The sequence below is a fragment of the Arachis stenosperma genome, chromosome 10 (genome assembly GCF_014773155.1).
Source record: "Arachis stenosperma cultivar V10309 chromosome 10, arast.V10309.gnm1.PFL2, whole genome shotgun sequence".
NCBI classification, from domain to species: domain Eukaryota; kingdom Viridiplantae; phylum Streptophyta; class Magnoliopsida; order Fabales; family Fabaceae; genus Arachis; species Arachis stenosperma.
The window spans coordinates 129,138,608-129,151,711 of record NC_080386.1 but is presented as its reverse complement, the minus strand read 5'-3'; positions in this window follow the sequence as shown (position 1 = coordinate 129,151,711).

Here is a 13,104-nt window from a genome sequence, read left to right as displayed (position 1 = left end):
TTTAAATATTAGACCGAACTAATATAGAATTTGGTTCACCGATTTTTCAATCGAACCGACTAGTCCAGTCCAAGTTTTATAACTATAATTTACTATCTAATAATTAAAAAAATATTTTTATATAAAAATAATTATATAATGTTCATTAGAACATCACCTGATTAATTGCATTGTTTCATCATCCTCTATGGTATGGTTCCAGACAAATAAAAATTGACCTTTATTGATTATTATTAATAAAACTATACAATAAGTTATGACTGAAAAGATGGTAAATTGTGATATAGCTTTTTTTTAAAAAAAGAAAAAAGAAAAAAATTAGGTGTTTCGAAAATAAGTTAGTGGTACGATTTTCCTTTTAGAAGAGAATTCTTATGTTATATATATATATATATATATATATATATATATATATATAAGGCTAAGTACGATTTTGGTATTTAAAGTATAGACTGAAAATTATTTTTATTTTTAATATTTTTTTGCATACAAAATTATCTTTCTTATTGAATATTAAAATTTTGGACTAAATTATCCATAATAAAAAATATAAAATAAAAAAATATGAGAAAAAGTATTTTTGCTCTTGCAAAGAAAAAAAATAAAAAAAAAGGAGAAGAAAAGAAGAAATTGTTCACAATCCACCTCTGCCTCCGTTTTTACCGCCATTTCTATACAATTTTTGTCTCTAAAATAAAGACGATTTTAAAATTAAATTAAACCTTACAAATATTTTATATGAAAAAAAAGTTGGGAACATAAAAAAATTTTCGCCTAATACTTTAGATAATACTATTCCAACATTTGAGATTGTTACGTAATTTGATTCTTTCCGTATCATTTTTTCATACCCAAAATTTAAATTTGAAATTATTATTCAATCAACAAAGAGAAATAATATATTTGTGGCTGTTACTTCTCATGGATGGTGATATCGCTATTAGCTTCTGTTTTTGTTTTCGTGACATATTTGTCATCTAAATGAACAAATAAAATAGAGGCATGATTATGATTTATTACTGTGATTATGTGTATGATTGTTGTAATAATTTGTAAAATATTTTGACAGTAACGCCTCTTCAAACAACAAAAGAGTCACCTCATCACCTCCAAATGATTAAATTGCACGAATTTTCAAAATCTATAATTTCCTCTTCAATTTGGCTCATCCTAATGAATATCGTTATTTTTTAAAAATCTTTTAATTAGGAGTGTGATATTGTCACTTGTTTTTTGTTTATTATATGTTATTCCTAAATTACTCTCGCAATCTCTTCATTATGAAAAATAAAATAATAATGATAAAAGTTAATTTTAAAAAAATCAAACAAAAAGAAAATAGCATTGTAATAATTATAAGAGTGGTAATATCACTCTCTTTTAATTAAATTGGTGGCGGTAGTCTACAAGACGAATTTAAGGGGACAAGTATAGGTTTTGGTCTTTCAATTTTTTTAAACAAAAAATAATAATTTTAAGTATATAAAATTATTATATATAATATAATTTTATTTTTTATTTAAAAATAAAATAAATAATTATTTTATATAAATAATTAAATTATTAAATTAAAAAACAAATAATAATTCTTAAATTGAAAAAGATATTATTATTAATCAACTTTTGATTAAACAGATTTTTAAATTTTTTAAATTTAAACATTTTTAAAATATTTTTTCTTTATTTTTATATTTATTATCATATAAAAATAATTTAATATTTATAATAACTAAAAAATCTTTATATATATATATTATAGTACATATATAAAAGTAAATTATTTTAAAATTTATTTTTTTTTCATGATATTAAAATTATAACATATTAAGTGATTTATTAAAACGATTATATTTTATATATTTTATTCATGAATATATTTTAAATACATATAATAAAATTATTAGAACTTATTTATATTATTTTATAACATATCTTTATGATATGAAATATAAAAATATAATTTACTGTCATAATAATACTCAACAAAGTAAACTAGTTAAAAAATAAATAATTTTTATATTTTATCGAATCCAAAATAAAAAAAAATTATAAAAATTAAGATAACTTTTTATATAACAAGTATTTTTTATTAAAAAATAAATAATTATGATTATATATATTATTAAATATATAATATTATATTTAATTACATAATATTTTAATTTTTAGTCCCTTCAAATTTCTGGATCCGTCTAAATGTAAAAAATTTGAATGTGGACAAGTCTTTTTACACTAAAGCAAAGCAGAGGAAAAAAAAAGAAAGGGTTGTCCTTAGCTTTTGTTTATTTGATCTTTGATGTATGTATAACTCAAGACTTAACACTCAAGACTACTTGAGCATTACAGCAATATATTATTTAAATTCTTAAAAATTCTATGTCAACGTCCTTTGATTAATGATTTTATCTTTTAACACACTCCTTTAAATAATAAATTCTTTTAAATTTATTTAAATTTTTGCATAATTTTTTTTTTATTTATCTTATGCTATTTTTTTTAAGAATAATAATGATCGAACTCTAAATTTTTTTATCATAGACACTCTCTATGATACCATAGTATGATAAGTTTTACATAATTCAAAATTCTTATTCTCTCTCCCCTACTCGTTTGTTGCTTTTTCTTTTTTTTTTTCATTATCATCATCATCATTTTTTTTTATTCATCTTTTTCTTCTTATTTTACCTTCTCAAGTTTCTTCTTATTTTTCTCTCTTAATAAGAATAAAAATAAAATAAAAAATAAACAAAGAAAAAGAAGAAGAAACATATAATGCTACAAAATTACTTGGAAGATGATGAACATACATTCATTCAACTAAAAGAAAGAAAGAAATAAGAAAAAATATAGCATTAAAGGAAACGTTTTTGTATATTTGCAGCAAATTTCGGTATAAAAATAAGATATTTATGTGTATTGTTAAAAATTTTCGGTGTATGTGTACTGATAAGTTCTGCATAATTTAAAAATCTTTCTCATCTTCTGCTGCTTCTTCTTTTTTTCATCATCATCACCTACTATCTTCTTCTTCTTCTTCTTCTTTTCTTATTCATATTTTTCTTCTTATTTTATTTTCTCAAGTTTATTCTTGTTTTACTCTCTTAACAAGAATAAAAACAAAAAAAAATCAAACAAAGAAGAAGAAGAAACACATAATGCTGTAAAATTACTTGAAAAATGATGAACTTACATTCATGCATTCAACTAAAAGAAAGAAAGAAATAAGGAAAAAAATACAGTATTAAAGAAAATATTTTTGTGTATTTGCAGCCAATTTTGGTGTAAAACTAAGATATTTATGTGTATTATTTAAGAATTTTCGTTATTTTTATACTGATAAGTTATGCACAATTTAAAATTCTTCCTTTTCTTCCTCCTCATCTACTGCTTCTTCTTCTTTTTTTTCCATCATCATCACCATCTTCTTCTTCTTCTTTTTTTTTTTTAATTTTTTCCTTCTTGTTTTACCTTTTCAAATTTTTTTTTGTTTCACTCTCTTAACAAGAATAAAAGCAAAAAAAAAATCAAACAAAAAAAAGAAAAAACACATAATGCTGCAAAATTACTTGGAAGATGATGAATTTACATTTATTCAACCAAAAGAAAGAAAGAAATAAAGAAAAAAAAGAAGAAGAGAAAAAATGTAGCATTAAATTAAAGAAAATATTTTTGTGTATTTGCAGCAAAAAATTCCAGTGTAAAACTAAGATATTTATATGTATTATTTAAGAATTTTCGATATTTTTGTACTGATAAATTCTATATAATTTAAAATTCTTCTTTTTCTTCATCTTCTCATTTTATTTTTTCATAATTCTTTTCGAATTCAGCTTCAAAACTTCCTTCACTTTTCGTGGCGATTTTGAGAGATTTTTGAGAGATTTTAATTATTGTTTGAATTTTGAGTGTTGCAATTTTAATTGAGGAAGAAGAACCCTTTGTCATAATGGTTTTTGCGCTATTCAAGAGTTGAGAAAACACGTGTTTATACGCAATCTAAACTAAATATTGTGTTTGTTGGATTTGAACCAACTTGTATGAACTTGTATATGCTAAAAAGGCTTGTATGTATAGCTGTTCTTATTATATCTCTAACAATAAGAAATTTTTTTTAAATAATTATTTTAAAAAATCATTGATGAATTCCTTGAATATCAATAAATTAAAATATTATTTTTAATTAATTTTAAGAAGTCACTGGCATTTATAAATTTTACTAAAACTCCAAAATTTGAATTTTTTATTTTATTTTATCTAAACATAAATATTCCTTTATTTATATTTATATAAATTAATTGTCGAATTATTACTTGTTAAGTTATATTGTTAGAACTTGTTTAGCTGCACTAGTGTACTCCTTTTACAATCAGAAACAATATATAGTCTCAGTTTAATTTGTGTTCAGCATGCTTAGAGCGGAGTGCAAATCCATTTAGTAAATGCGGTAGCTACAAAATGACCCATAAATATTTTTGAAAGTATTTTTTCCGCATATTTTGAAAATTAACTTATTTTTATATTTATTTAATTTGAATAAAAGAAACATATTTTGTATATCTAAACACAAATTAAACCTATCTTGTCTAACATTTTCTTTTGTGAGTTCATGCATCATTCATTTTCTTTCTTCCATATACTGTCTTCGAGGCAGTGTTAGGTCAACTTTAAATAATAATTTTTTTGTCTATAGTATTTTTTAATTTGACTGACAAAGAATTAATCCGTTATGAATTTGAGTGCATTTAAGGATCTGTTGTTAGTCAATAAGTTGTTATATGCACAAAAAGAGATACGAACTCTCGACATTTGCTTAAACGACGATCACGATCACTCGACCAACCTAAATTAGTTAATTTTAAATAAAAAATTATGCTCAGCATTTGACAATAATTAATTTGGCTAAATTTCTTGACTCTAGGGTGACTCAAAGTTTTGATGGTAAGAAACTAAGAAGTGGCATATACTAACCTTAAAGGCTTAAATAGCATATCCAAAATTAATGTACATTCTGAGTTGGGTTTTCTTTTCCCACCAAAGGAATCCATACTACCACCAGATAATTGGAGTGGGAATTGATCTTAACCACTCATAAAAGAGTGGAGAGTGAACAAAACATATGGTGGAAATTAATGAGAGTAATAATAATAATAATAACAATAATGGAATTTCTATTGCATCCTCCACTAAACCAAAAATCTAAAAATTCATTCACAAGAAATTAAATGAGAATCAAAATCTTTGGTTAGAGAAGAAGAAAATGCTTTCTACCTTCACTTCAATTTCGTGTGAGTCCCATTGAGTGGACTGAATGGTCAACAATGTCATTAGACAGTGTTGGACTCTTTTCTTTTCTTGTCTTTCTATTGTTCTTTACTTTATCTCTCGTCACTTTCACTCTATTTTTCTTTATAACCTGTGGGAACTTGCATCAATCATAAAGGTAGTTTGTAAAATAATGAATTAATATATACTTTTTTATTAATTAAATATATATAACAACAAAATATAAAATACTACAAGAAAAGAGAGCTATTTTAACATTTTATTTTTTAACACTATAATTAAATATCAAAATTAATATATATTTTTGACAAATATTATAAATGTCAAATTTTCTATACTTTCTTGATGAATAATTTGACCATAGAAAATTACTTCTCAATTTTGACACTCATTTGTTTTTAATTTACTCCATTATTTCTCTTCTTCTCTAGGCTCTGTCAATTTTGACATCACACTGCTTCCAATTTGGGATCATACTACTCATTCTTTATCTTCAAAATCTCAATTTATTCTTCAGTTTTAAGATCGCATATCATTCTTTGTTAAAATTTTTTGTTGAGAATATTTTATGGTCAATAAATATCAAAATAAATAGTATTTTTGACAGTTAATAAGTATCACAAAAAATATATTTTCAAATTTTTTTAATAAATTATTTTTGACAGTTAATATTTATCAAAATAAAATTTAAACTTTTTTCACAATTACTTATATATTAAAAATACTATTTTTAACAAAATTTTTATTAACATATTTTCATAGTTAAAATAGTTTCAAAATTTTATTTTTTTGATAAATTTTATTTTTTTTACACATATAACCCTCAAAAATAATTTATATTGTTATAGTGAAAATAGTTAAAATAATAAATATTTTATTAACAAATCGTATTAAATTTATACTCTAGAAATAGTCACATAGCTAGATTAATATCCTTCTTTGTATTATATAGGAGGAGACTTTGACCATTAGTATATGTCTCTCATTATTGACCAACTAATTTGTACTATATAGTACTCTACAATATATACATGTACATACTATACACATTAGTTTTGTCAAATCAAAATGCTACATGAGCCACTAAGACAAAGTGGACAGCCTCAGCAAATTGACTTTTCCATTTGATTAAAAATATTATAATATTGTTCTATGAATTACCTCATTTAAGATTTAATTTATTAGGAAACATGGATGAATATATGAATATAGACATAGTAGGTGAGAGTGTCTCTCTTTTATTTATATAGAAAACTGTAAAAAAAATTCAACTTATTAAAATAGGGACATTATCTAACTTTTATACATAAATTACTCATTTTCACTTTTGACTTAAAACATTGGAATATTTGTAAGCCTTGCTTTATCAGCTAACATGAACCACTCACTTTGTTTTACATGCAAGAAAGAACAAGTTATGTATGTGTCATTAACTTCTAACCTAACTTGTTTTGGTCAAGTTAATCATTGTTTAAGTGCAACTGATTTGTGAGATCTGATTCTCCTCATGGTTTTCAATTACCAGTTTTACTATACATACAATCATTTTTGTTAATTAAATTTAATTAAATTAGTTCAAACTCAACAAAAATCATTAATATAACCTGCACATGAATCACACACTTCTTCTTCTTTGCATTCTTTCTTTTTTTTTTGTATGTTTTTTCTTTGTCGTCATTCTTTTATTGTTGCTGTTGTTGTTTTATTTTTTTATTTCTTCTCCTCTTTCTCCTCCTCATGGTTACTTCAGTATTTTTTATTTTTATTTATTTTTTCTTTTTTTATTTTTATTCTTGTTAAGGAGATGAAACAAGAAGAATTATGAATAGGTGAAACAAGAAAGAGAAAATGAAGAAGAAAAGAAGAAGAAGAAGATGATGATAAAGAAGAAAAAGAGGAGAAAGATAAAAAAATTTAAATTATGCAGAATTTATCCAAAAAAGTAACACTGAAAATTTTTTAACTATAATACAAAAAATTACTTATTTTTGACATCAAAATTTGTTAACCGTGAGACAGGTTATTTTTAAGAAAGTGAAATAAAAAAATTATAAAAAATAACTAGAAAAAATTATTAAAAATTTTTAAATTGTGCAAAATTGATTAGAAATAGCACCAAAATTTTTATCCATAACACAAAAATTTTTTTAGTTTTGACACGAAAATTCTTTTACCATGACACAGTTTTTATTAAGAGGGTGAAATCAAGAAGAATTATGAAAATGTGAAACAAGAAATAAAAGAAAAATAATTAGAAGTAGCACCAAAATATTTTAAACATAACATACATAGAAAGTTTATTTTTTAATTTGACACCGAAATTTTTTAACTGTGACACAGATTCTTCTTAAGGGAGTGAAACAAGATGAATTATAAAAATATAAAACAAGAAGTAAAAGAAGAAAAAGATATAATGATGAAGAAGAGGAAGAGGAAGATTTTGAATTGTATAGAATTCATTAAAAAAATAGAATAGAAAGTTTTTAATTGTGATCAAGGAATTTTTTATTTTAATATCAAATTTTTTTAACCATGAAATAAAAATTTTTTCTTATCATTGAACTAATTAAGTGGTATTGAACTCATATGTAAGAGGTCTAGCTATTTCTGTGTCATTTATAATAAATTATTGTATTTTTTTATTCCAAAACATATTATTTAAATATATTCTGTTGATCAAGTGAGTTAAGATTTTGGATCTATATTTCTTTAAAAAAAATTTATGTCATTTATAAAAATATTGGTGTCATTTTTAACGGATTTTTTGTATTATTAATAAAAAATTATTGTGTCATTTTTGTTATTGTTAAACTAATTATATGATATTAAATTAAGAAGAATAAGAAGATAATGATAATGATGATGATAATGATGATGGTGATAATAAAAGAAGAAAAAAAAAAGAAGAGAATAAATTAAATAAAAAAAAGAAAATGATAAAGAAAGAAAAGGAGAAAGACAAAAAAAAGAGAAAGATGAGATAATAAAAAAATATAATGATAATGATGATAATAAAAATAAAAGAGGAGGAGAAAGAAAAAGAAAAGTAAGAACAAAAACAAAAAATAAATATAAATGTGCATATATAAATTTAGTTTAGTTGAATTCAATTTAAAAAATTGATTATCTAACATTTCTATTTAATTATGATTACACTGAGATACAACTGCCTAATTGAAATTATTGTAATTTTGAACATTGAAATTTTTTTATGATGTAAATTATTATTTTATATGATTAATTGCAAATTACTTTGAATTTATATTGCATATATCATTTTCTATTGTCTATGTATTGAGTTATTAAAGGAGTTAAGTCCCAAATTAATTTCTGAAGTTGCACTCGAATCTTAAAATAGTCATTAAAGTTAATAGTTATTCAATTTTATCATCGAACTTGTATATTGAAACTCATATAAGTTCTTAAGGCGCTTTTCGTTTATCGAAGCACTAAAAACGATTTCGTTTTATATTTATTAAAAAAAAAAAAACACGCTCCCTTTTCCCAACCATTCCCCAAATCCCCTTTTCCTTTTCCTTCTATGCTCTCCAATCCATCCCCAGTTCCCCTTTCTCTTTCTCTTACTCTTCTTCTTTCCCAATCTGAGACTCTTTCCTTTTTCCTTCTTCTTCCTCTTTCCCAACTTAAGGCCCTTTTTCTTTCCCTTTTTCTTTTCCTTCTCCTTCTCCTTCTCCAACCTCTACTGTTCTGTTGATTTTTCGTTATTATTATTATTATGGCACCGCACTTGATGTCTTCTGTTTTTCAACTACACCGAGAGTCGTTACTATCGTCGATCTTAGTTGCCGGAACCAACTCGCGTTTTCTATTCCAATTCGCGACTCTCAATTCCAACAAGTCAGTGCGTCACCGTCACCGCCTCTTTGCTTTTCTTTCTAGACTAACTGCGCCGCTATGTCGTCGTTCTGTTGTCAAAATTGTTCTCGAACTCGACCGACGCAGTAGTGACAATAGTAGCAGTAGAGTTCGTTATTCTCAACCTTCCAATGTCAAACCACAAGTTCGATTTCAGTGATCATTTTTTCAGGAGCACAACAAGTTTTCTTTCTTTTTTTTAATTTTTTAATTTTTAACTTTTATTAACTGAAAATTGATGAATAATGATTTAATTAATTCATCTGTAAAAATTGATAGTTGGTTGTCTATGAAAAAAAACAAAATGTGGTAATAGAGGAATTAATTTTAGGATTAGGGAGGCAGAGAAAAACTGAGAGGAGACAAGAGAAAAGGGACAGGCAGAGAGAGATAAAGAGGAGACCAGAATGTAAGAGATTAGGTTGAAAAAGGGAAAGCGTGCGGCACGGCACGACACCGTGAACGAGGCCGGCGAAAAACGGCAACAGAGGGGAAGGGGAAGGGGAAGGAGAAGAAAAAGGGGAAGGGACTCGGGTTGGGGAAGGGAATGTTCGGGTTTTCTTTTTTTTTTAAATAAATACAAAACGACGTTATTTTTAGTGTTCCGATGAATAAAAAGCGCCTCAAGGACTAGTATGAGTTTCGAAGTGCAAATTCAAGGACAAAATTAAATAATTATTAATTTCAATGACCACTTTAAATCTCGAGTGCAACTTTAGAGACTATTTTAAAATTTAACTCATTATAAAGTGATTATATATTCACTTTGGTCTTATTTAAACTTTGTATCATATTCTTTTTTATTTTGAACTTGATATTTTACTTATTGAAAAAAAATTCAATTAGTGAGCTAATTTTTCTAATTAATTATCAGTTATTTTTTTTAATTTTAAATTTTAAATTTTAAATTTTTAAAAAAATAAAAAATAATTTTAGAATAAAAAATTAATTAATATTAACTAATTAAAAATTAAATTTCTATAGATATTAAAAAAAACTCTATTGTATGTAGTCTTGATATTACATTATGCGGACCATTACATACCGAATAATGCGGTTTAGTTTAATTTGTGGGGTTACATTAATTATATAGAAAGACTCAAAAGTTAATAATTTTATTTTATATTATTTAATATTTTTAACAATAATTTTATTTTATATTATTTAATATTTTTAACTAATAGTTCAATATCTTTAACCGATCAATCTAATAATATATTTTAATTAATATTTTAAACATTATTAATTAATTATTGATTAAGCATAATAAATTTTATTATCTTTCTAGCATTATCCATAATTATAATCTAGTTACATGGATAATTGCTACAATACAACTACTGTAGTATGTAGAGAATTACAAGGTATATAAAATGATGTGATTCGCCATTTAGAACCTTTTATCCTTATATATGTATCAACAACATTTACATTCTTTTAAGAATTATTATGTTAAATGGGTAACCAATTTGAATTATGTATACAATAATTCGTTAACTAGTAACAATTCTTAAATAAAACTTGTTACGGCCTAGCCCAAACTAAATATAGGCCGGCCCGACCGGGCACCACCCGACCCGAACGGTTAGGGGCGGGGCGCCTCGATCGCTGACCCGGACACGCGTCCCTGACAGCTGTTCTACAGCTGTGCAAGGGAGGCCTCAAAGGGGGTGGGCTTGTCCTTACAGGGCCTACCTCTGACACGGTATAAATAGAGAGGAACATACCCTTCCCCCAAGGTACGTTACCTATCACTCACCCTTTTTCGCCTGCACACTCTATTGACTAGGGTGTCGGAGTGTCTTTGCAGGTGACACCCCCCACTCCTTGCACGAAATACTCGGAACATTGTCTTCGCCAGTCCGGAAGCTCAAGACCAGGCAAGACCCCCACTTCATCAACCGGGATACCAACCCGAACCGTCTGGTACCCGACCTACCAAACATTGGCACCGTCTGTGGGGATCGAACGAAGCTAAATGGAGATCGTGCCGGGTCCAGGGGACCACGGGCGCGCAGCAGCCCCCGAGGGGGCGGCCTCCGTTGCCTCGCCCCGTGAGAGGTTAAGATCCCCTCCCCGACAAACCGGGTTCCAGTCGAGAGCTCAGGAGAGGCGCCCCTTCGACGGAACAGGCAGTGACAACGCCAGGATAATGCAGGAGCTGCACCACAGGGTGCAGAATCTGGAGCGCCAAATAGCAGATCAGGAGCATCGTCAGCGGACCTCTGACCTTGACTACTCTCAGTCCTCTGAGAGTCGGAGAAGAACCTCAAACCAAAGCAATCGCTCCCGATGCATCCCGACACCGAGATCAGAATCGAAGAGTAGCCGGGAGCATTGGCAGCGCCCTAGGAGGCGAAACGATACAATCATCTACGGGCGGGGCAAACGGGCATGCGTCATGCGTGGGGACCGCGAAAACAGAGAAGGAAGGTCCGAGAGAACACGGCAACCCGTCATCATGGGCGCCACCCCATTCCACCGTTCCATCCTCGAGGTCCGGTTGCCGAGACACTTCGATAAACCAACAGACATGAGGTATGACGGGACACAGGACCCGCAAGAGCACCTAACGGCCTTCGAGGCCCGAATGAACCTCGAAGGAGTGGGAGACGAGGTGAGGTGCCACGCTTTCCCGGTCACCCTGGCAGGCCCGGCGATACGGTGGTTCAATAGCCTCCCGCAGGGTTCTGTAGCCGCCTTCTCGGATATCAGCCGCGCCTTCTTGGCGCGATTCACTACTAGAATCGCGAAGACAAAGCACCCAATCAATCTTCTCGGCGTGACCCAACGTGCCGGGGAAACGACTAGGAAGTATCTAGATCAGTTCAACGACGAATGCTTGGAAATCGAAGGACTAACCGACTCTGTGGCCAGCCTTTGTCTGACGAATGGCCTTCTTAATGAGGATTTTCGAAAGCACCTCACCACTAAACCGGTCTAGACGATGCATGAGATCCAGACCGTAGCCAAGGAATACATAAATGATGAGGAAGTCAGCCGAGTCGTGGCTGCCAACAAACGACAGCCCTCCTACAATCAACCCAGGCACCATGGTAACGGGGAAAGGCAGAAGGAACAGGTCAGAGACGGGGGGCCGAGCAAGGCACCCAGACCGTCTCCCTGGATAGAAAAATTCACCAACTACACCCCACTCACTCTCCCCATCATGGAAGTTTACCAGCAAATCGCCGAAAAAGGGAATATTGACGAAGCCCCGACCTCTGAAAGACCGTACAGGGGGGAACAAGAGCATCTACTGCGATTACCACAAAGGCTACGGGCACCAAACACAGGACTGTTTCGACCTGAAGGATCCGCTAGAACAGGCAATCAAGGATGGTAAACTGGCCGAATTCTCCCACCTTATCAGGGAGCCGAGGAGACGACATCGCGACCACGATAAAGACGGCAAGACCCGATCGATGAAACGGCAGCAAGAACCAGAAGACAACGATCACGGCCTCACCATAATAAACATGGTGACCACAAAGAACACAGCGCCAAAGTTGAGGTCTGCGCACAAGAAAGACGCCAAAGTCCTGGCAATTTCTTCCTCGCCGGCACGAAGCTCCAAGAGGTCCCCAACTATTTCCTTTGGGCCAGAGGATCATTGGTTCGACGAGGTCCCTGAGAACCCACCCATGGTCATTACAGCTAGGGTGGGAACCGGCGTCGTCAAACGAATCCTTGTGGACACGGGGGCAGACTCGAACATTATGTTCTGCAACGTGTTTGATGCGCTAGGTTTACGGGACGCCGACCTCATGACTCACAAACACGGTGTCATAGGGTTGGGTGACCACTTCATTAAGCCGGACGGGATAATATCCCTCCCGACCTCCGTGGGACAAAGACAAGGGCGGAGGTCAATAATGGCTGAGTTCGTGGTCCTACAGGACTCCACTGCCTACAACATCATCCTGGGGAGGAAAACGATCAACG